At 37.7% G+C, this 21,320-nt stretch overlaps 1 pseudogene; it reads left to right on the top strand.

Annotated features, from left to right (window-relative positions):
- Positions 1–8,487, top strand: part of LOC138142011 (olfactory receptor 10R2-like) — a 57,936-nt pseudogene extending 49,449 nt beyond the window's left edge.
- The last annotated feature ends 12,833 nt before the right edge of the window (positions 8,488–21,320 follow it).

Here is a 21,320-nt window from a genome sequence, read left to right as displayed (position 1 = left end):
CCCTCCCTCCCTCCCTTCCTTCCTCCCTCCCTCCCTCCCTCCCTCTCTCTCTCTCTCTTTCTTTCTTTCTTTCTTTCTTTCTTTCTTTCTTTCTTTCTTTCTTTCTTTCTTTCTTTCTTTCTTTCTTTCTTTCTTTCTTTCTTTCTTTCTTTCTTTCTCTTTCTTTCTTTTCTTTTGTATAATTTCTATCCCCAGTACTTAACACAGTGTTTAGCATATATTAGGTGCTTAGTAAATTCTGGGGGAAGTGAATTGAATACCAAGAGGCAACAAAGCCCAGATAAAAACAATGATCAATGTCAGCAATTTCTAAGCTACAAAAATGGCAATTCTTATGCTCTCATTTTCATTCACCCTAGTAGACAGGTTTCCTTAACAATTTTAAAATAATGTATTTTAAGGGGTTCCTGGGTGTTTGGGAAGTGTCAATTATATTCATACAAAATTACACATACACATACACATCACACATGTATGATGTATGTATATTCAATGACACATACATGTAGACATATGAAACAATCCATACTAGAATCAACTTTTTCCCAAAAACGTTACTAGATTGATTGACTAAAGTAATCAGAGTGAAATTAACATATTTTTCAAGAAAGTATTTGATAAAGTCTATCATGTTTATTTTTGTGAAGAAGATGAAAAGATGTGAGCTAAATAACAGTAGAGTTAGGTGAACTGGAAACTTATCAAATGATTGCGCCTAAAGAGGAGTTGGATTGATGATAAGTTGGAAGGACTCTAGAGAATGCCCCCTGAGATTTATTTTCCTTGGTGCTTTTAATAATTTTATCAGTGACCATGATAAAGAGATGTTTGCCCTACTCATCAAATTTACAGATTGCACAAAGTCAAGATGAAGTGTGAACACAATGAGACAGAAAAATCTTTACAGGGTACATTGATGAACTAAATTAAAGATCTGATATTTAATATAAATGTGAAATCAAATACTTGACATCAAATAATCAACTTCAGAAATCTGAGATGTGAGAAAAGTAGCTAGATAGCAGTTTGTCTAAAAAATTTATCTATACCTATATACACATAAACATATGTGTGTTCTACATCCATATACATATATGTACATAGGAATCCAGGGGGAGATAGGTGGCACAGTGGGCAGAGTTTGGGGCCTGAATTAGGAAGACTACTCTTCATGAGTCCAGATCTGGCCTCAGACACTTCCTAGCTCAGTGACCCTGGGAAAGTCACTTAACCCTGTTTGCCTCAGTTCTCTCATTTGTAAAATGAACTGAAGGAGGAAATGACAAACCACTCCAGTATCTGTGCAAAAAAAACCCCACAAAAACCCAAATAGGATCATAAAGAGTCAGACACAACTGAACAACAAAAATATAGGTATCATAAAGTGCACATATGTTTAAGCATGTAAAATATACACATATATGCATGTGTATACAGAGTATATTACATATGTGTATTTATCATATCCATTTATAAAATATATACATGTACACAATATATACATATCCATTTATACAATTCATATGTATGTGTTTATATGTGTATGCAAACATGCATATATTTTCTATTACATATGTTTGCATATATACACACATGTGCACATTTAATTCACCTATAAGCTCAGTATGAATCAGTAGTATGATGCAGCAGTCAAAAAACTTATGTTACCTTAGGCCAAATTAAGAAAGACATATTTCTGATCACTAGGGAAATGGTTGTCCTGTTTACTATTACCCAATCAGGCTGTAGTATATGTATTCAATTCTGGACACCACTGTTTTAGAAAGGACATTGAGAAAGCAATCTGAATGATAGAAGACATTGATATCATGTCGTATGAAGACTGATTAAAGAAACGGGGATATTTATCCTGTTGCAGAGGTTCTTAACTTTTTCTGGACCTCATGAGGAAGGGAGATTAAATTTAAGGTTATTGTTGAGAACTGTCATGTCTGACTCTTTGTAACCCCATTTGAGGTTTTCTCAATAATATATTGATATGGTTTGCCTTCTTCTTCTCCAGCTCATTTTACAGATGAAGAAACTGATGTAAACAGGGTTAAAGGGCTTGCCCAGGGTCACACAGCTAGTAAATGGCCAGATTTTAACTTAGAAAGATGAAGATGAATCTTCCTGACTCTAGACCCAGTGCCCTTTGTCCTGCACTATGAAACTGCCCAAATTTGAGGTAGATTGCTATGAAAATAGAAATATTTGCCTTAAAGGCATGTGGAAGAAGGAGGAAAGTCTCCCTCATAGAGATGCCAAACAAGTGGAAAGCTTTGTCTTGGGAGGTAATGGTTCTCTTCCCTCTCCTCCTCCACCTATCCTCATATGACTTTGTAAGTACATGCAAGATGACTGCATTTTAGGAGTATTATAGAGAGGATTATCATTAAGCCATGGATTGGTTTATCTGGCTTCTAAAGTTTCTTCCAACTTTAAGATTCTATATGCAGAAGGTGAATCAATGGTCACTTGGGTAGGAGGGTCTGACTGTGGCATCTGGATTGCCACAAGATGTAAAGCCAAACATGGGCAGCTTTCAAGATTCTGATTATACAGTAGAGTGAACTCTCTATTCAATAACAAATCAGTGCAAAACATTCACAGAAAATCAAGGTACAGCATTCACAATGTTACAATTTATCACAGAAAATCAAAATATAGCATTCACCAGGGCACAAGTCAACAACTTATCACTAAAATGGCCACATAGTTTTCACCAAAGTGGTTGCATAGTTTTAAACAAAGTACATTCATTTAGTCAATCACAAAATCCTTAATTTAATCACAAAGTACAAAAGTCAAATTCTCCACCTTTAGGTCAGAGTAAATCATAATCTTCTCAGTCAGTACACAGTATCCAAGTAAAGTCTTCTTTCAGCTTGACTTGAGGCTGGCTTTCAGCTTCCACGGTTCTTCTTCCACAGTCTCAGCTCCAGCTGTAACCTGGGTTCAAAGGCAGGAAGTTCCCTGTTTCTTGTCCAGCTCCTTGTCCAGTTCTTCATCCAGTTTCCATTCCATATTGAAGTTCACAGTGTCCAGTCCACCACAAGTCCTTCATATTTCCTGTTTCTGGGAAGACAAAGCTTGACAGAGCCACAATGATATTTATACACTTTGCTGGCACCATCATCCATTTACTATCTGCCTGTGAAATCAACTCATACCCACCAACAAGGTCTGAGAACTCAACACAAATCATCAACATAGAAATCAACACAGACCCACAGACAAGGTCCAAGAGGTCAGCAGAAATCATCAGTGAAGTCCCAGGACCTCCAAAATCCTCTTCCAGGATTTCAGTAAACATAAAACCAGAAAATCCTCTTTCAGGGCTTCCAATAAGGTCCCAGGGCTTCTGTACAAAGTATCACAAACAAACATCAACACAGACAGATCAGACAGAGTGCTGGGATACCACAGGTTTTCTCCTGTGCCACCACAAGAGTCCTCCTCTTAGTTCTTTTGTCTGTAGCCTTGAAATTCTCCTTATATTAGCTCCTCCCCTTCCTGTTGCAGGAGTTCATGAGTTCTAAGGTTCACAAGTTGTGGGGTTCACACATTCTGTCTCTTAACAGACTTGATACAAGGCTCAAAAGAAATTTGAACTGAAACAAGGTGTGAACTACTTCTGTGCTTGCTATTACACAAGGAACCTGCATATTGTCCTGGCATCTTACAGTAAAAGTAAACAATAAATACACCATAACAGAAGGCATGCATGGGGATTTTGGTAACTTGGTCTCCTATCAGGGATATATGTCAGGTAAAAACCCACAACACCAACACCATCACCATCATCATCATCATATATGATATAATATATTATAATGTAATGTAATATGATATTACATGATACAATATCATATGATATAATGTAATTTAATGTAATATAACATAACTAACATAATGTAATGTAATACAATATAATTGTAATACAATACAAACAATATAATTATAATACAATATGATATGATATAATAGAATATGGTATGATATGACAAAATTAATATATAATAAAAACAATAAAAATGCTGATAATAACTCACATTTATATAATGATAAACAAAATGTACATCAAGCTGAGAATGATCCTTCAGGAAGAAAAATAGATATTCAATGAGATAGACACCTTTCAAGCATTCTTGAGGAAAAGACCAGAGCTGAACAAAAAATTTAAATTTCAAATATAACATTCAAGGCAAGCATAAAAATGTTAACAGTAAAAATGAATCATAACGGATATAATAAGGTTAAATTGTTTACATTCCAACATGGAAAGACAATACTTATAACTCATGAGAACTTTCTCATTATTAGGGCAGTTAGAAGTATATATAGACAGAGGGTACAGATGTGAGTTGAATATGAAAGGATGACATCTTTAAAAAATCAAATTAAAGGACAAGAGATGAAAGTACTGGGAGAAAGAGCAAGGGAAAGGTAGAATGGGACAAATTATTTAAAATAAAAGAAGCAAGAAAAAGCTTTTAAAGGGGAGGGAAGGGTGAGTTAATCTTACTCTCATCAGAATTGGCTCAAATAAGGAATAACACATTCACTCAATTTGGTGTAGAAATCTACCTTACTCTACAGGAAAGTAGGAGGGGAAGAGGGAGAAATAGGATGAAGAGAAATAATAAGCAATCATAACTATAAAAAAGAAGCAAATTTCTCTGATAAATGCCTCATTTCTCAAACACATATAGAACTGAGTCTGATTTATAAAAATAAGATACATTGCCTAATTGATAAATGATCAAAAGATATGAACAGTTTTGTTTTTGTTTTTTTTAGGATAATATACTATGACAAGGTAGAATTTTTCCAGGAATGAAGAGCAGCATAATCGACCATATCAACAAGATATGAACAGTTTTCAGATGAAGTAATCAAAGCTTTCTACAGCCATATGAAAAAAGCTCTAAATTATTATTTATTGAAGAAATGCAAATTAAAACAATTCTGAGGTACTACCTCATATCTATTTGATTGGCTAAGAGGACAAAAAGGGGAAACTGAAAAATTTGAAGGGGATGTGGAAAAATGAAACATTAATGCACTATGATGGAATTGTGAACTGATCCAATTACTCTGGGGAGAATTTGGAACCATGCCCAAAGGGCTATAAAACCATGCATACCCTTTGACCTAGCAATACCACGATTAGATCTATATCCCAAAAGAGATTAAAAACAAAAAATAAAAGGAACTTTATGTACAAAATATTTGTAGGACCTCCTTTCTGGTGGCAAAGAATTAGAAAATGAAGGGATGCCCATCAACTGTGCTATAAGAAATTATGAGCAGGATGCTATCAGAAAAAAAACCTGGAAAAACCTACAGAAGCTGATGCAAACTGATATGTATTGTGTACAAAGTAATAGCAATATTGTCAGATGATTAGCTATGAATGACTTAGCTATTCACAAAAATGCGACCTTTCAAGACAACTCTGAAGGATTTATGATGAAAATGCTATCCATTCCCAGAGAAAGAACTGATGATTCCTGAATACAGATTGCAGCATACTTTTTTGGATGACTACACATGTATAACCTATGTCAAATTGCTTGCCTCTTCAATGAAGGTCTTGGGGAGAGAGGACAGGAGAGAATTTGGAACTCAAAGTTTTAAAAACAAATGTTAAAAATTGTTTTTACATATAACTGTGGAAAAATAAAATACAAAACAAAAAATAAATAAATTACTATCTTCCTTGAAGCCCCAAATTCTATTTGAAATCAGAACAGTAAACAGAATAACCTAGACCTCAACTACAGGGAAGATGTGGAGAAATACCCTAGAGAAGATAGTATTAATATGAAGTCAGGGTAAAACTGTGAAACCACAGGCTAAAATGAGTAACCTACTGTTACCAATCTTCTTCTTGTTGCAGAACTATCAGATAGCCTCTAGGACTTCTCCTTGCCCTCATCCAAGATAAAGATTCAGTGGAGATGTTGGGAATTGTAGACTGTGGTGAACTATGACACAAGTTAGAAATTTATGACCATACATGATCACTGTACGCTGAAATGTAATCTTGGGATGGGGGGAGTTAGCATGATTGTTATATATGAAAGAGAAGAGAACAAACATGTATTAAGTACATTAAGTATGTCAGGCACTGTGTTAAGGGCTTGATAGATATCTTATTTGATCTTCACCACAGCTTCATGAGATATATGTTATTATGGTTTCCATAATAACATGGGGAAACTGAGACAAAGAGAAGATAGGTAATATGTCCAGGGTCATACAGCTATTAAGACTATGAGACTGGATTTAAGTTCAGGTCTTTCCAGGTTCAGTAGTATATTTACTGTACCTCCTAGCTGAAAAAAAAATCTGAAAAATATGTTATTGTTCTTAGGAGTTTATAAGCCTATTGCTTGGGAGAGCTCATTAATATAATTTCTTTGAACTTCTGGATATTATTTTACACAATTATATGTCAAAGATAATAAAAAGAAACTCCAAAGGAAATGGAAAGGGGGGTTGTTTAGGACAGGGAAATAGCTTAATTACAAATTGGAAACAGCAGTTAGGATTTAGCACGCTCTTATCTGGAAGAAGTAGGAAAAGTGAGGCTCCCCAGGGATTGATTCTGGCATGGTTGTAAATTAATCTTTTCATCAGTGATTGGAAGTAGGAAAATATACTGAAGTCTTCAAGTTGCAGTTGGCTCTGTTTTCCTGTCTTGTGAAATCCTAACATGCAGACAATAGATTAGAATAACTTCACAAGTCTATGGTATATTAAGGAAAATGACAGATGTGTTTCATATGAAGCAGGAGATTTAAGGACTTGATTGAGAAACCAGATGCCAAAATATTTGACCAAAGTAGGAAAGGTAAGAAAAATGCTGCACAGAGTGTACACAGAGAGAACTATTACCAATAGTTGGAAGTTATGGGAAGATTTTTTCGAATAGTTAAGAATGAATTTCCTAAAACTTAGAGCTGTGTAAAAATTGAATGGGCTACCTTGGGGGTTGGAGGAGGTATTAAAATGCTGATACCTGGGAATATGAAAAGATTAGATAGCTGCCTGTTAGAAATACTAGAGGAAGTGTCCCTGTGGGTTGTAAAAGCATAGATTAGATACTGTCTAAGGTTACAGACACATACTAGCCCCTCAAATTCTAGATTATAAACAAGGCCCTTCTCCTTTCAAGATAAAACATCCTTGGTTGCTTCAACTGATAATCTGATGGCACGGCTTAAGCCTTCTCAGAATCTTGGCCAATTTCTCCACAATAATATGCTCCACAAGTTTACCACAATCCTTCTGACTGATGACCCAAATAATTTCTTCTATAAATACAGCTTTTGTTATCCTGACCTCTGAGCCACTTTCCTTTAACACTCTAATCTTCTTCACCTTCTAACCTTATACAATGAAGAAATCCAGGATAGAGACAATTACCTAGACCCCTTAGAATGAATGGATGAACCCCAGCATCCTCAGTGCACAGAATTGAGACTTCTTTCCAACTTTCTCACTCTAGGTCATTTCCCAGAAGTAGCTGCTTTTAGAGAACCTCACTATGGTCACTGAATTCCTGTTGCTGGACTTTTCTGACCTTTATGACACTCAGTTTGTTCTCTTTGCTGTCATTCTGTGCCTCTATCTGGTCATCATGGGTGGAATCACCATTATCACCACAGTCTGCCTAGAGTATAGCCTCCACACCCCTATGTACTTCTTCTTGGGTGTCCTTCTGTCTCTGACACCCACTACACTTTGGTCATCCTACCCAAGATGCTCCTGAACCTCCTATCTGTGTTCAGTAAAATATCATTCATCAGTTGTGCCACCCAAATGTTCTTCTTGCTTGGCTTTGCCATCATCAACTGCCTGTCTTTAGGTGTGATGGGTTATGACTGCTTATTTGCCATCTGTCACCCTCTGCACTACCCATTTCTTGTGAACTGGTGGGTTTCCAAGTTGATGGCAGTCACTTGTGGTGTAAGTGGCTTTGTGATTTCGGTGGTGGGAATGTTTCATCTTAAGACTACTGTTCTGCCACTTCAACAGGGTCCATCATTGCACCTGTGATTCATCTTCAACCTGTGACCCTTACATCAATGAGATTATCACATTAATTGGGTGGGGTTGTGATGGTCATGGCCTCCTTGACTTTCATCTGTATCACCTGTGGCTTCATTGTCAGAACAATCCTAAGGATCCTATCAATTGGCAGGAAAAAGTATACCTTTTCAGTGTACCTCCCACCTCACAATGGTTGTGGTCCACTACAAATGTGCACCTTTTGTCTCCCTGAAGCTGTCATCCAGACACACATCTGGCAAGATTTGGCTGGTGACAATGACTCACACCATCATCTATCCCTTATTGAAGTTAGAGGTTTACAGGTTGGGGAACAAGGATGTCCAGGTGGTCATTTGGAAGGTCAAAAGGTAGAGAGGGTTTTCTCCTGAAAACATACAATTCAAATATTATGGAACCTTATAAAAATATATGTGAGTTACAGACATAGTCATAGCTATGGTTCATTGCAATAATCTGGCTTTGATGCTTCTCAAACCTGTGTAGGATTTTTTTTCCTGACTAACTACTGCAGTGATGATCAAGTATTGGGAAAGGTGTACCATATATTATCAGAGCTACTATGGGAAGAATCATGTTCAACCATTTAATCATCCACTAGACTCAGAAAGATATTAGCATGGTCTTTTAAGAACTGATAATTATATTTTAGCTCTCCTGTAAAATACGTCCTTATGTCAATGGAGTGCAGGCTCAGGGCAAATATTCTTTCAGAAATAAAATTGAAGTTATCTTTGAAAGGCATTCTCATCATAGGTTTAACCCTTACTGGAAAACTAACCACACATATATAAGAATGAGACCAACTATTGCTATAAGACACCAAGACACCCTAGGAGTGGATATTCTCTCTCTCTCTCTCTCTCTCTCTCTTTCTCTCTCTCTTTCTCTCTCTCTCTCAGTTATACAAAAATTTACAAGACCCATATCTATCTATATCAATATTATATATGTAACCCATATATTAAATATATAATATGTAGGTACAAATACACATCCATGTACATGTATATGCAACTCTATTCAAACTACAAAAATAAATAAACCTAATTTTTCCTATGCTGACTTCCAATTTCCTCCCAATATTTTGTGTATCATTGGGTTCATATCTCAGATCTAGAGATCTCTGTGTTTATCAAACAATAGGTTTCTAGAATTTTTTGCTTCTGTATGTCAGGTTTCATAAATAAACTTCTCTAACCAATATCAAATCAAATTTATGACTACTGTTCTTTGTAACATATTTTTGAGATGTGGCACTGCTAGACCCCTTTCCTCCTCACTTTTATTTGCATTATTTCCCTTGAAAATTCTTGACCTTTTATTCCTCCAAATGAATTTCTATATTATTATTTATATCTTTAAAGGTAATCCTTCCTTCACCAAGTTGTTATATATGAATAAAATGTAATACTATCGTTCCATTTAAAAATGATGAACAGGAGGAGCTGGAAAGACATGAACTGATGTTGAGTGAAGTGAGCAGAACCAGAACCCTGGACACAGTAACAGCAATATTGTGCAATGACTAACTTTGATCCACCTAGCTCTTCTCAGTAATGCAAGAATCTAAGACAACTCCAAAAGACTAAAGGTGGAAAATGCTATCCAAATCCAGAAAAAGAAGTATGGAGTCTGAATGCAGATTGAAGCACACTATTTTCTCTTTCTCTCTCTCTCACTTCTTTCTCATGGTTCCTCCCATGGTTTTTAATTTTTCTTTATAACATGACTAATGTGAAAGTATGTTTAATATAAATTTATATGTAGAACCTATATCAGATTGTATGCTGTCTTGGGGAGAGTGGAGGGGAGAAAGTGAGAGAAAATATATAATTCAAAATCTTATGGAAGTGAATGTTGAAAACTAAAAATGAATTATTTTTTTTGAAAAAAAGTAACCCTTCAATAGTTTTTGCATGTATGAAGTTATTTAATTTAGGTAATACTATGAATTTTATGATGTTGGCTTAAACTGCCCATGAGTAATTAATAGTTCTCCAAATTGACTCTGTTTTTACTTTGTTAAGTAATATTTTATCTTTGTATCCATATAGTTCCTATATGTTATTTGGTAAGGAAACTACAAAGTATTTTGTACATTCTGTAGTGAATTTAAATGGAATTCCTGTTTGTATTTTGTGCTGAAATATTTGGGCTATATACAGAAATGCTGATGATCTCTCTGGATGTATTTCATATCCTGATACTTTGCTAAAGTTATTTATTATTTTAATTAATTATAAGTGACTCTTGGATTCTATAAGTAAATCATCATTTCATCTGCAATAATGGATACTTATGTTTCCTCTTTGCCTGTGCTTATTCCTCAATTTTCTTTTCCTTTTCTTACTGCTTTTAATTCTATATCTAGTATTTCTAATACTGTGTCAGATAGAATTGATGACAATGAAATTCTTGCCATCTCTTGATTTTGGACAGATACCACATACTACATTCAGGAAATGTTCATTTATTCTTATGTTTTGCAGTGTTTTCAACAGAAAAAATGAAGCCTTCAATAGGTACATGCATAGGTACAGCAAAACAAATTCCTACATTGGTCATGTTAAAAAATGTACTTCTTTTATTTTTCATTTTAAATGCATTACCACTCTCACAGTAGGTGAATGGTATGCTTCATCTTCATTCTTTTAGACTCCTGATTTCTTACTGAGTTGATCAGAGTTCTAAAGTTTGTTTCTATAATGTGGTTTCCATTGAATAAAATGTTCTTCCAATTCTGCTCACATCCCTCTGCATCAATTCTTTCCAATTTCACCTGAAATTGTCCATTTCTTTTTTATTTTAAAAATATTTTATTTTATTTTAAAAATATTTTATTTTTTCCAATTACATATAAAAATAATTTCATAATTCATTTACTTTTTAAAATTTTAAATAGTATTTTATTTTCCCCAGTTCCATATCAAGAAAATTTTAAGGGGGTGGAGTCAAGATGGCAGAGTAGAAAAAGGATTTCTGTGCAGCTCTGGCTTCCACCTCCTCCAATTCATAAAAAAAATGACTCTAGAAAAATGTTGGAGCTACAGAACCCACAAAATGACAGAGATAAGCTAACCTCCCATTGAGAACAGCCTGGCAGGCCAGCAGGAAGTGGCCAGCATAGCTCTCTGGGAGCTGAACCCAGCCCTTCATGAGCCAGAGGTTTTAGCCTCAGGGTGGCCTGAACAGCCACCAGCTGGAGGGACTTCAGATCACCAGCACCTGTGCCAGTTTCCAGAAGTATCAACACATAGATGCTGAGGAAAAGTGAGAGGTCAGTGCAGTGTGGATTTTGGGACCTGAGAATTCAGGGCATAATTCAGACTTTTTCCCTGGAGCAAGAAGCAGCTGAGGATCCACCACTGTGCAGCTGCCCAACTGGTGGCTACCTCAGAGCTCCTCATCTGCAGATTGTAGGGGGACCAAGCAAACAGTCTGAGGGGTAATCGCTCTTGCTTTAACCTGCTTCGGCCTGGATTGCTGTCTAGGGTGGAGGTCCTAGGGTGCATGAGCAGTCTTCTAGAGCACGTGGAGGCTTCAGAGAGGGCACCCAACTAATACCTCCAGCAGCTGTGAAAACCCCAGCATTTGGGATAAAATGCAACTTTCTGGTAGCAAAGTTCAATTGTAGCAAAAGGCTCAAAAATCAAGTAATTGAGTGGCAACATGAGCAAGCAGAGGAAGCAAAGAAAACAGAGCAATCCAACTTTGCACTTATATTTTGGGGACAAAAAGGAACAAAGCATGGAACAAGAGGAAGACAGTGAAGTCAAAACTCCTGCACCAAAAGCTTCCAAGAAAAATATGATCTGGTTACGGGCCATGGAGGAGCTTAAAAAGGATTTTGAAAAACAAATAAGAAAATTGTAGGAACATTTGGGAAGAGAAATGAGAATTATGCAAGAAAATTATGAAATGAGAGTCAACAACCTGACTGAAGAAAATAACTCCTTAAAAAATAGATGAACTCAGATGACAAAAGATGTTCAAAAAGGCAATGCCCTAAAAAGCCAAATTGTCCAGATGGAAAAAGAATCTCAAAAGCTCACTGAAGAGAATCATTCCTTCAGAATTAGATTGGAACAAATGGAAGCTAGTGACTTAATGAGAAATCAAGATACTATTAAACAGATCCAAACAAATGAAAAAATAGAAGGCAATGTGAAATATCTCATTGGAGAAACCATTGACTGGAAAATAGATCCAGGAGATATAATTTAAAAATTATTGGACTACCTGAAAGCCATAATCAAAAAGAGAACCTAGAAATCATCCTTCAAGAATTTCTCAAGGAAAACTGCCCTGATATTTTAGAACCAGAGGGCAAAATAGAGGTTGAAAGAATCCACTGATCACCTCCTGAAAAAAGATCTGAAAAAGAAAACTCCTTAGTAATATTATAGCCAGTTTTCAGAGTTCCTAGATCAAGGAGAAAACATTACAAGCAGCTAGGAAAAAAAAATTTGAATATTGTGGAAAGACAATCAGGATAACTTAGGATTGGGCAGCTTCTACACTGAGGGATCAAAGGGCTTAGAATATAATATTCTGGAGGTCAAAGGAGCTGGGATTAAAACCAAGAATCACCTACACAGGAAAACTGAGTGTCATGTTTCAGGGGAAAATATGGTCATTCAGTGGAATTGAGGAATTTCAAACTTTGTTGATGAAAAAAACCACAGATGAATAGAAAATTTGACACTCAGATTAAAGAAGCAAGAGAAGCATCAGAAGGTAAAACATGGAAAAGATATCATAAGGAACTTATCAAAGTTTAACTACTTATATTCCTACATGGCAAAATGATAATTGTAACTTATGAAACTTTTCTCAGTATGATAATAGTTGAAGGGAATAGAAATGTGTGTGTGTGTCTGTATAGGAGGTTATATGGGCTATGAATACATATGTGAGTGTATGAATATATGTGTACATGTATACATAGACAGAGGGCACAGGACCAGTTGTATAGCAAAGGATGATACTTAAAAGGTGAAATTAAGAGGTGAGAGAGGAATATAATGAGAGGTGATGGGGAGAGACAGAATGGGGTAAATTATCTCATATAGAAGAGGTAAGGGAAAACTGTTACAATGGAGGAGAAGAACAGGAAGGCAAAAGGGAATGAGTCAACCTTATTCTCATTGAATTTGGCTTAGGGAAGGAATGACATACATAGGGACAGTGTCAAAGTAGAGAATAGAACAAGTGTGAGGTGGGATAGGAGGGAGGGAAATATAGTCAATCTTTCATAATATATCCACTACGGAAATGTTTTGCATAGCTACACATGTACAGTCTTATATTGAATTGCTTATCTTCCCAGTGAGGGTGGGTGATGAGGTAGGAAGGGAAACAATCTGAAATTAAAGTTTTAAAATAAAATGTTTAATATATACATATATACATATAATTATTTTTATTATTTTACATGTAACTGGGAAATAAGATATACAGGCACTGGGGCATAGAGATTCACCATGCTCTACTGGAAAGTCAGAGGGGGCATGGGGGAAGATATGGGAGAGAGCATATTGGGGGAGTGGATATTCAGTGGGATTGCTGTCTTGGGGTGGTTGGTAGGGAAAATGGGGAGAAAATGTGTAATGCAAAATCTTGTGGAAATGAATGATGTAAACTAAAAAATAAAAAGAGAGGAAAAAAGAAAAATTTTAGCATTCATTTTTACAAGTTATTGAATTCCAATTTTTCTCCCTCCCCCTCTCCTTTCCTCTTCTAAAAATGGTAGTCAGTTTGATATAATTTACACATGTGCTATGAAGTAAAATATTTTCATATTAGTTATAGTTGTAAAAGAAGAAAAAGATCAAAAGAAAAAAAAACATGAGAAAGAATACATTAAAGAAATTTGTTTCGATTTGCATTCAAAACCCCTCAGTTGTTTATCTGGATATGGATAGAATTTTCCTTAATGAATCCTTTTTATTTGTTTTGGATCACTGTGTTGTTGAAAAAGCTGATTCATTCATAGTTGACAATCACACAATGTTACTGATAACTGTGCACAATGTTTTCCTGTTTCTGCTCATTTCATTTGGCATCAATTCATACAAGTCTTTTCAGGTGTTTCTGAAATCTGCCTGTTAATCTTTTCTTATTGCATAATACTTTACATTCATATACTACAGCTTGTTCAACTATTCCCCAGTTAATGAGCATTCCCTCAGTTTCCAGAATTATACTACAACAAAAAGTTCTGCTACAAATATTTTTGCACTTTCCCTTTTTTTGATATTTCTTTGGGATACAAACCTAATAGTGGTATTGCTGGATCAAACGGTATTCATAGTTTGGTTGCCCTTTGGGCATAGTTCCAAATTGTCCTCCAGAATGGTTGAATCAGTTCACAATTCCACCAACAGTGCATCAGTGTTCCAATTTTTCCACACCCTCTTCATCATTTATCTTCCTTTTTCTCTCATTATCCAAACTTATAAGTTTGAGGTGGTACCTCAGAGTTGTTTAACTTTGCATTTCTCTGATCAGAAGTGATTTAGAGATCTTCTTCATATGCTTATAGATAATTTTTTTTCTTCATCTGAAAACTACCTGTTCATATCTTTGATCATTTATAAATTGGGTCAGGCCCGCTCTGGGGCTAAAGCCTTGGTGTGGGGCTGGGCATGGCTCCCAGAGCACTGAGCTAGCCAATTCCTGCTGGCCTGCTGGGCTGTCCTCAAGGGGAGGTTAGCTTCTCTGTGTCATTTTGTGGGTTCTGCAGCTCCAAAGTTTGTTTAGAGTCCCCTTTTTACATGGATTGGGGAAGGTGGAAGCTGGATCCGCGGGAAGGTCGTGCTTCTACTCGGCCACCTTGGCTCGCCCCCATCCTCTTCCCCCCCCCCCAATTTGGGGTTTTCTTGGAAGAGATACTGGAGATGTTTGCTATTTACTTCTCCAGCTCAATTTACAGAATTAAGGGACTTCTCCAGGTCACATACCTTTGAAGTCAGGTTTTCCTGACCCTCAAATATGGTCTAGAAACTTGCTAGCTGTAGGGCAAGTCACTTAGTCCTGTTGGCCTGGTTCCTCCGTAAATCTGTAAAATAAACTGGAGAAGGAAATGGTAAACCACTCCAGTATCTTTGCCAAGAAAATCTCAAATTGGGGCATGAAGTGTCAGGCAAAACTGAAAAATGATTGAATTAAAATATAAAATATTGTTTCATATCTTTAATAATAACAGAAATACAAATCAGAACAATTGCTTTACCTCAACCCAGTAAATTGGAAAACATGACAAAATGTGTAAATTGTATTAGAGAGTCTATGAAAATACAAACATATTACTTTTCTTTCAAGATGGTCACCTGAATGGGGGGCAGGCCTTCTATCTTCCTTATACCAATTCCAGAAAAACCCCCCAAACCCCCAAATTCACAGCAGAATAATGATCAAGGAATCATTTATGAAAGTACAATAAGTGACTTCTTCCATTCTAGGACTGTGCAAGAAGTTAGTCAAAATATGAGGGGCAATAGGAACACCTTCTTCCCCCACCTACCTAAACAAAACTAGTGTCAACTCTACCAGAGATACCCAGTGACACATGTAGTCTAAAATGATCTGTATCTAAAGGCAGCAAGAACAGAAGTTTCCCCTGGAAAAGCTGCAGCAATGTCCGAAAGTCCCAGGATAATCAGAAAGTCCCAAGGTAGGACTTTGGTAGCCCAGAAAAATGGCAACAACCATACCAATGTTGTGGTGCCACAGAGTTGTGACCTAGATAGCTCAGAGATCTGAGGTCCTGAGCACTCTGGTCTGAAATGCCAGAGAAGATCCTTAACATCAATCATTCTGAAGCTCAAAATTTCATGGGTGCTGAATCTTAGAAAATAGAAATAGCTAAAAAATGCAAGAGGCCCAGGGTGAGACCAAGTAGAATTGACCAACACACTCAAAAGTATAGCAGGTCAGCAATTACAAGTCTAGAGATTAATAAATCAAAGAATATGCCCTCTGAGATTTTTAAAAATTGAAAAATCAGACTCTATAACATCTGTAAACAGAGATACAAAGGAAAAATGGATCTTTCTACATAAATAGCTAGGCTAAAGGAAGCTGGAGATTAAAAAGAGAAATAGAAATTCTAGAGGAAAGAATTAGAAAGAAAAATAATTATATCAGAAGGCAAAGTCATAAGCCTTACCCAAGAAATAGACCCCTGGAAACTAGAATAGATCAAACAAAAATCAATGACTCCATGAAAAGGAGTAGAACAAGGGAATAAGCATTTATTTGCTATTGTTCAGTCATTTCAGCCATGTCTGACTCTTCATGATTCCATTTGGGATTTTCTTGGCAAAGATAACTAGAGTGATTTGCCATTCTCATTTCCAGCTCATTTTATGGATGAGGAAATTGGGGCAAATAAGATTAAGTGACTTGCTGAAGGTCACATGAATAGTAAGTACTTCTCTGAGACTGGATTTGAACTCAGGTTTTCCTGATTCCAAGACTGCACTCTATCCATTGTGCCACCTAGCTGCCAAGCATTTATTAAGTACCTACTATATTCTAAACAATACGCTAAATGCTTTTCAGACATTATTGCATTTGATCCTTTCAACAAGCCTGTGAGGTAGATGCTATTATTATTCCCTATTTTCAAGTTGAGAAAACTAACGCAGAAGTTAAATGACTTGCCCCAGGATCATGAAGCTAGTAAGTATCTGAGTCTTGACTGACCTGATTCTTCCTGACTCTAGGTCCAGTGATTTATCCATTTTGTGTATTGTCTTTTCCCTTTAGATTGTAAGCAACTTGAAGGTGAGAGCTGTCTTTCTTTTTATTAATTATATACTCGGGAATTAGAAGAATGCCTGCCACATAGTTGGTACTTAATAAATATTTGTTGTATTGGATATCTGATATCATGGATAATTTTAAAATCATTAAACTCAGGAGCAGAAGGTAGGCCTAAAAAAGCCACCAGAATTAGTCCTGATTGGGAAATCCTAGGGAAAATCAAAATTAATCATATCCTCCTCAGTCCAGGTCTGCATAGACAGACAAATGTCTGTGAAACTTGGGGAATAGGTTTAGCTAGGAGGATGTTGCATGGAGTCTTCTAATATAGGACCCTAACTGGAACCTGCTATTGTGAACCAGGGCAAGAAAAGTTCTTATATCCAGAACTTAAAGATGTGCTGGAGAGCAAGAGTAGGTACTAACTTACAACTCTCTAGTTCCTTTTCCATTCCACCATGTTTTCTGTCAGAAAAAGACTTCACTTTATATTTACTAACCTTTTTTATCAGTCAAAACACTTAGTGGGAAAACTTGTCCATATTGCCTAACTTCTCAACCACTTATAGCTTAGTTTCTGATCTCATCACTCAACTAAAATGTCTTTAAAAGTTAAGATGGACTCAAGCCAAGATGGCAGAGTAAAAACAGGAACTCTGCATGGCTCCGGACCCAAATACCTCCAATACCTGTAAAATATGACTCTAAAATTTTAGAGCTACAGAACTCACAAAGTGATAGAGAGAAACAAATATCCCACTGAAGGCATGCCAACAAGAAGGGTCTATGGCACAACACTGGGAGCCAAGCATAGTCCCACATGAACTGCTCATGACCAGATCCACGGCACCCTGACCTGAAGCACAGACCAGCAAGAGAAGACTTCAAGAGAGAGAATCACAAGCAGCTATGGTGGTTTCCAGACTTCTCAACCCATAAACCCCAAAGAGAAATAAAAGGTCAGTGGGGAACTCTGTTGGAACTCAGTGACTGAAGATTATGGTCTGGCCCCTACCCCCAGGGTGAGAGGTGGTGGAGGCATGGTAGCTGCAGCTGCTGCTGGTGGCTGCCTCTGGAGCTCCTGGACTTCAGATAGTATGGGGACCAAATGACCATTCAGAGGGTAATCACTCTTGCTTTGACCTTCTTGGATCTGGATTACAGTCTTGGGTGGTGGTCCTGGAGTGTGTGGCCAGTATGCTAAAGCTTGGGGTGTCTGTAGAGAGGGTGCCCTCCTCATAGCCCTAACAACATCTATGAAAACACCAGTAATTTGGGAAATAGCTCTCTGCAATCTGGAAGCAGAGTTCTACCGTGGCAAATGGCTCAAAAGTCAAGTAATTGGCTGGCAAGATGAGCAAGCAGAGGAATCACAATCAGACCATAGAATCCTTTTTGGGGGACAAAAAGGATCAAAACATGGAACCGGAAGAAGTCAATGAAGTGAAAATCCTGCATCAAAAGCTTCCAAGAAAAATATGAAATGGAGCGAAAGAAGGATTTTGAAAATCGAGTAAGAGAAATGGAGGAAAAATTGGGAAGGGAAATGAAAATGATCCAAAAAAAATCATAAAAAGAAAATTTTTGGAGCTACAGAACCCCCAAAATGACATAGAGAGGCTAACTTCCTACTGAACACAGTCTGGCAGGCCAGCAGGAAGGGGCCAATACAGCACTCTGGGAGCCAAGCCCAGCCCTGCATGAGCCAGAGGTTTTAGCTTCAGGGAGGCTAAAACCAGCTGTCAGCTGGAGGAACTTCAGATTACCAGCAGCTGTGGTGGTTTGAAGAAGTATCAACCCCTAGATGCAAAGGAAAAAGTGAGAGGTCAGTGCAGTGTGGACTTTGTGAACCAGGAGCTCGGGAGTGTGGTCCAGTCTTTACCCCCTAGAGGGAGAAGCAACCGAGGTGCCGCAGGTATACAGCTGCTGCCACATGGCTGCTTGACAGCTCCTGGCCTGCAGATTGTAGGGGGACCAAGCAACCAGTCTAAGGGGTAATTGCTCTTACTTTAAGCTGCTTGGATCTGTATTGCTGTCTAGGGTGGAGGTCCTAGGGTGTGTGAGCAGTCTGCCTGAGCATGTGGAGTCTTCAGAAAGTGCACCCAACTAATATCTTGAGCAGCTGCAAAAATCCCAGTGATTAGGACAAAGATCCCCTTTCTGGTAGCAGGGTTCTACTGGGAAAAAGTGAAAAAGTCAAGTAATTGAGTAGCAACATGAGCAAGCAAAGCAAGCAGAGCAGTCTGACATTAGACTCCAATTTTGGGGACAAAAAGGATCAAAGCATGGAGCAGGAGGAAAACAGCAAAGTCAGAACTCCTGCACCAAACTATTCCAAGAAAAATATGAGCTGGTTACAGGCCATAGTGGAGCTTAAAAAGTATTTTGAAAACCAAATAAGAGAAGTGGAGGAAAATTGGGAAGAGAAATGAGAATAGTGAAAGAAAATAATGACATGAGAGTCAACAACCTGACTGGAGAAAATAACACCTTAAAAAATAGACTAACTCAAATTGCAAAAGAGGCCCAAAAAGACAATGAGGACAAGAATGCCTTAAAAAGGCAAATTTGCCAGATGGAAACAGAATCTCAAAAGATCACTGAAGAGAATCATTCCTTCAGAATTAGACTGGAGCAAATGGAGGCTAGTGACTTTATGAGAAATCAAGATATTATTAAACAGATACAAAAAAAAATGAAAAAAAAATAGAAGGCAATGTGAAATAACTCATTGGAAAAACCACTGACCTGGAGAATAGATCGAGGAGAAATAATTTAAATATTATTGGACAACTTGAAGCCAAGATCCAAAAAAAGAGCTTAGAAATCATCCTTCAAGAAATCCTTGGGGACTGAGTCAAGATGGCAGAGTAGAAGCAGGACCTCCCTGCTGCTGGGCTTACGCCTTCCCCAAACTATGCAAAAAGGGGAATCTGAACAAACTTTGGAGCTGTAGAACCCACAAAATGACACAGAGAAGCTAAGCTCCCACTTGGACAGCCCAGCAGGCTGGCAGGAATTTACCAACACAGTACTCTGGGAGCTGAGCCAAGGCTTTAGCCTCAGGATGGGCCTGACCAGCCACCAACTGGAGGGACTCCAAATCAGCAGCAGCTGTGGACATTTCCAGATTTATCAACACATACATGTGAAGGACAAAGAGAGAGGTCAGTGCAGTCTGGACTTTGGGACCCAGTAAGTGGGAGTGCATGGCTTTTGCCCCTGGGGAAAGAAGCCACTGTGACACCTGCACAGCCAGCCAGTGCCACGTGGCAGCATCAGCTCCTGACCTGCATAGGGTAGGGGGAACTAGCACTAGTCTTAGGGGTAATCACTCTTGCTTTAACCTGCTTGGATCTGGATTGCAGTTTATGGTGGAGTTCCTGGGGTGTGTGTCCAGCTTGCCATAGAGTGTGGAGACAGAGAGGGTACCCATCTAATAACCCTGGCAGCTGAAAAAAACCCAGGATTTGGAACGAAAGCTCCCCTGTCTGGTGGCAGAGGCCTACTGTGGCAAAAAGCCCAGGGGTCAAGTGACTGAGGGGTGACATGACCAGGCAAAGGAAACAAAGCAGACAGAAGATTCCAACATTAGACTCTTATTAGACAAAAAGGAGCAAAGCATGGAACAGGAGGAAGACAGTGAAGTCAGAACTCCTGCACCAAAAACAGCAAAGGAAAATAACAGCTAGTTACCAGCCATAAAGGACCTTAAGAAGCAGATAAGAGAAGTGGAGGACAAATTGGGAAGAGAAATGAGAACAATGCAAGAAAATTATGAAATGAGAGTTAACAGCCTGACTGAGGAAAACAACACCTTAAAAAATAGACTAACTCAAATGGCAAAAGAGGATCAAAAAGGCAATGAGGAGAAGAATGCCTTAAAAAGCCAAATTAGCCAGATGGAAAAAGAATCTCAAAAGCTCACTGAGGAGAATCATTGCTTCAGAATTAGATTGGAGCAAATGGAAGCTAATGACTTTATGAGAAATCAAGATGCTGTTAAACAGATCCAAACAAATGAAAGAATAGAAGGCAATGTGAAATATTTCATGGGAAAAACCACTGACCTGGAAAATAGATCCAGGAGAGATAATTTAAAAATTATTGGACTGCCTGAGAGCCATGACCAAAGTAAGAGCCTGGAAAGCATCCTCCAGGAAGTTCTCAAAGAAAACTGCCCTGATGTTTTAGAACCAAAGGGCAAAATAGAGGTTTAAAGAATCCACCGATCACCTCCTAAAAAGATCCCAAAAAGAAAACTCCTAGGAATATTATAGCCAGGTTCCAGAATTCCCAGATTAAGGAGAGAATATTACAAGCAGCCAGGAAGAAACAATTTGAATATTGTGGAAACACAATCAGGATAACCCAGGATCTGGCAGCTTCTACACTGAGGGATAGAAGGGCTTGGAATGTGATATTCTGGAGGTCAAAGTAGCTGGGATTAAAACCAAGAGTCACCT

Source organism: Petaurus breviceps, unplaced genomic scaffold (assembly GCF_028583685.1).
Source record: "Petaurus breviceps papuanus isolate PSGF00001 unplaced genomic scaffold, PetGlider_PUasm1.0 90510, whole genome shotgun sequence".
Taxonomy (NCBI): Eukaryota; Metazoa; Chordata; class Mammalia; order Diprotodontia; family Petauridae; genus Petaurus; species Petaurus breviceps.
Note: the sequence above shows the minus strand (reverse complement) of the source record. Positions and strands in the feature narration are given on the sequence as shown.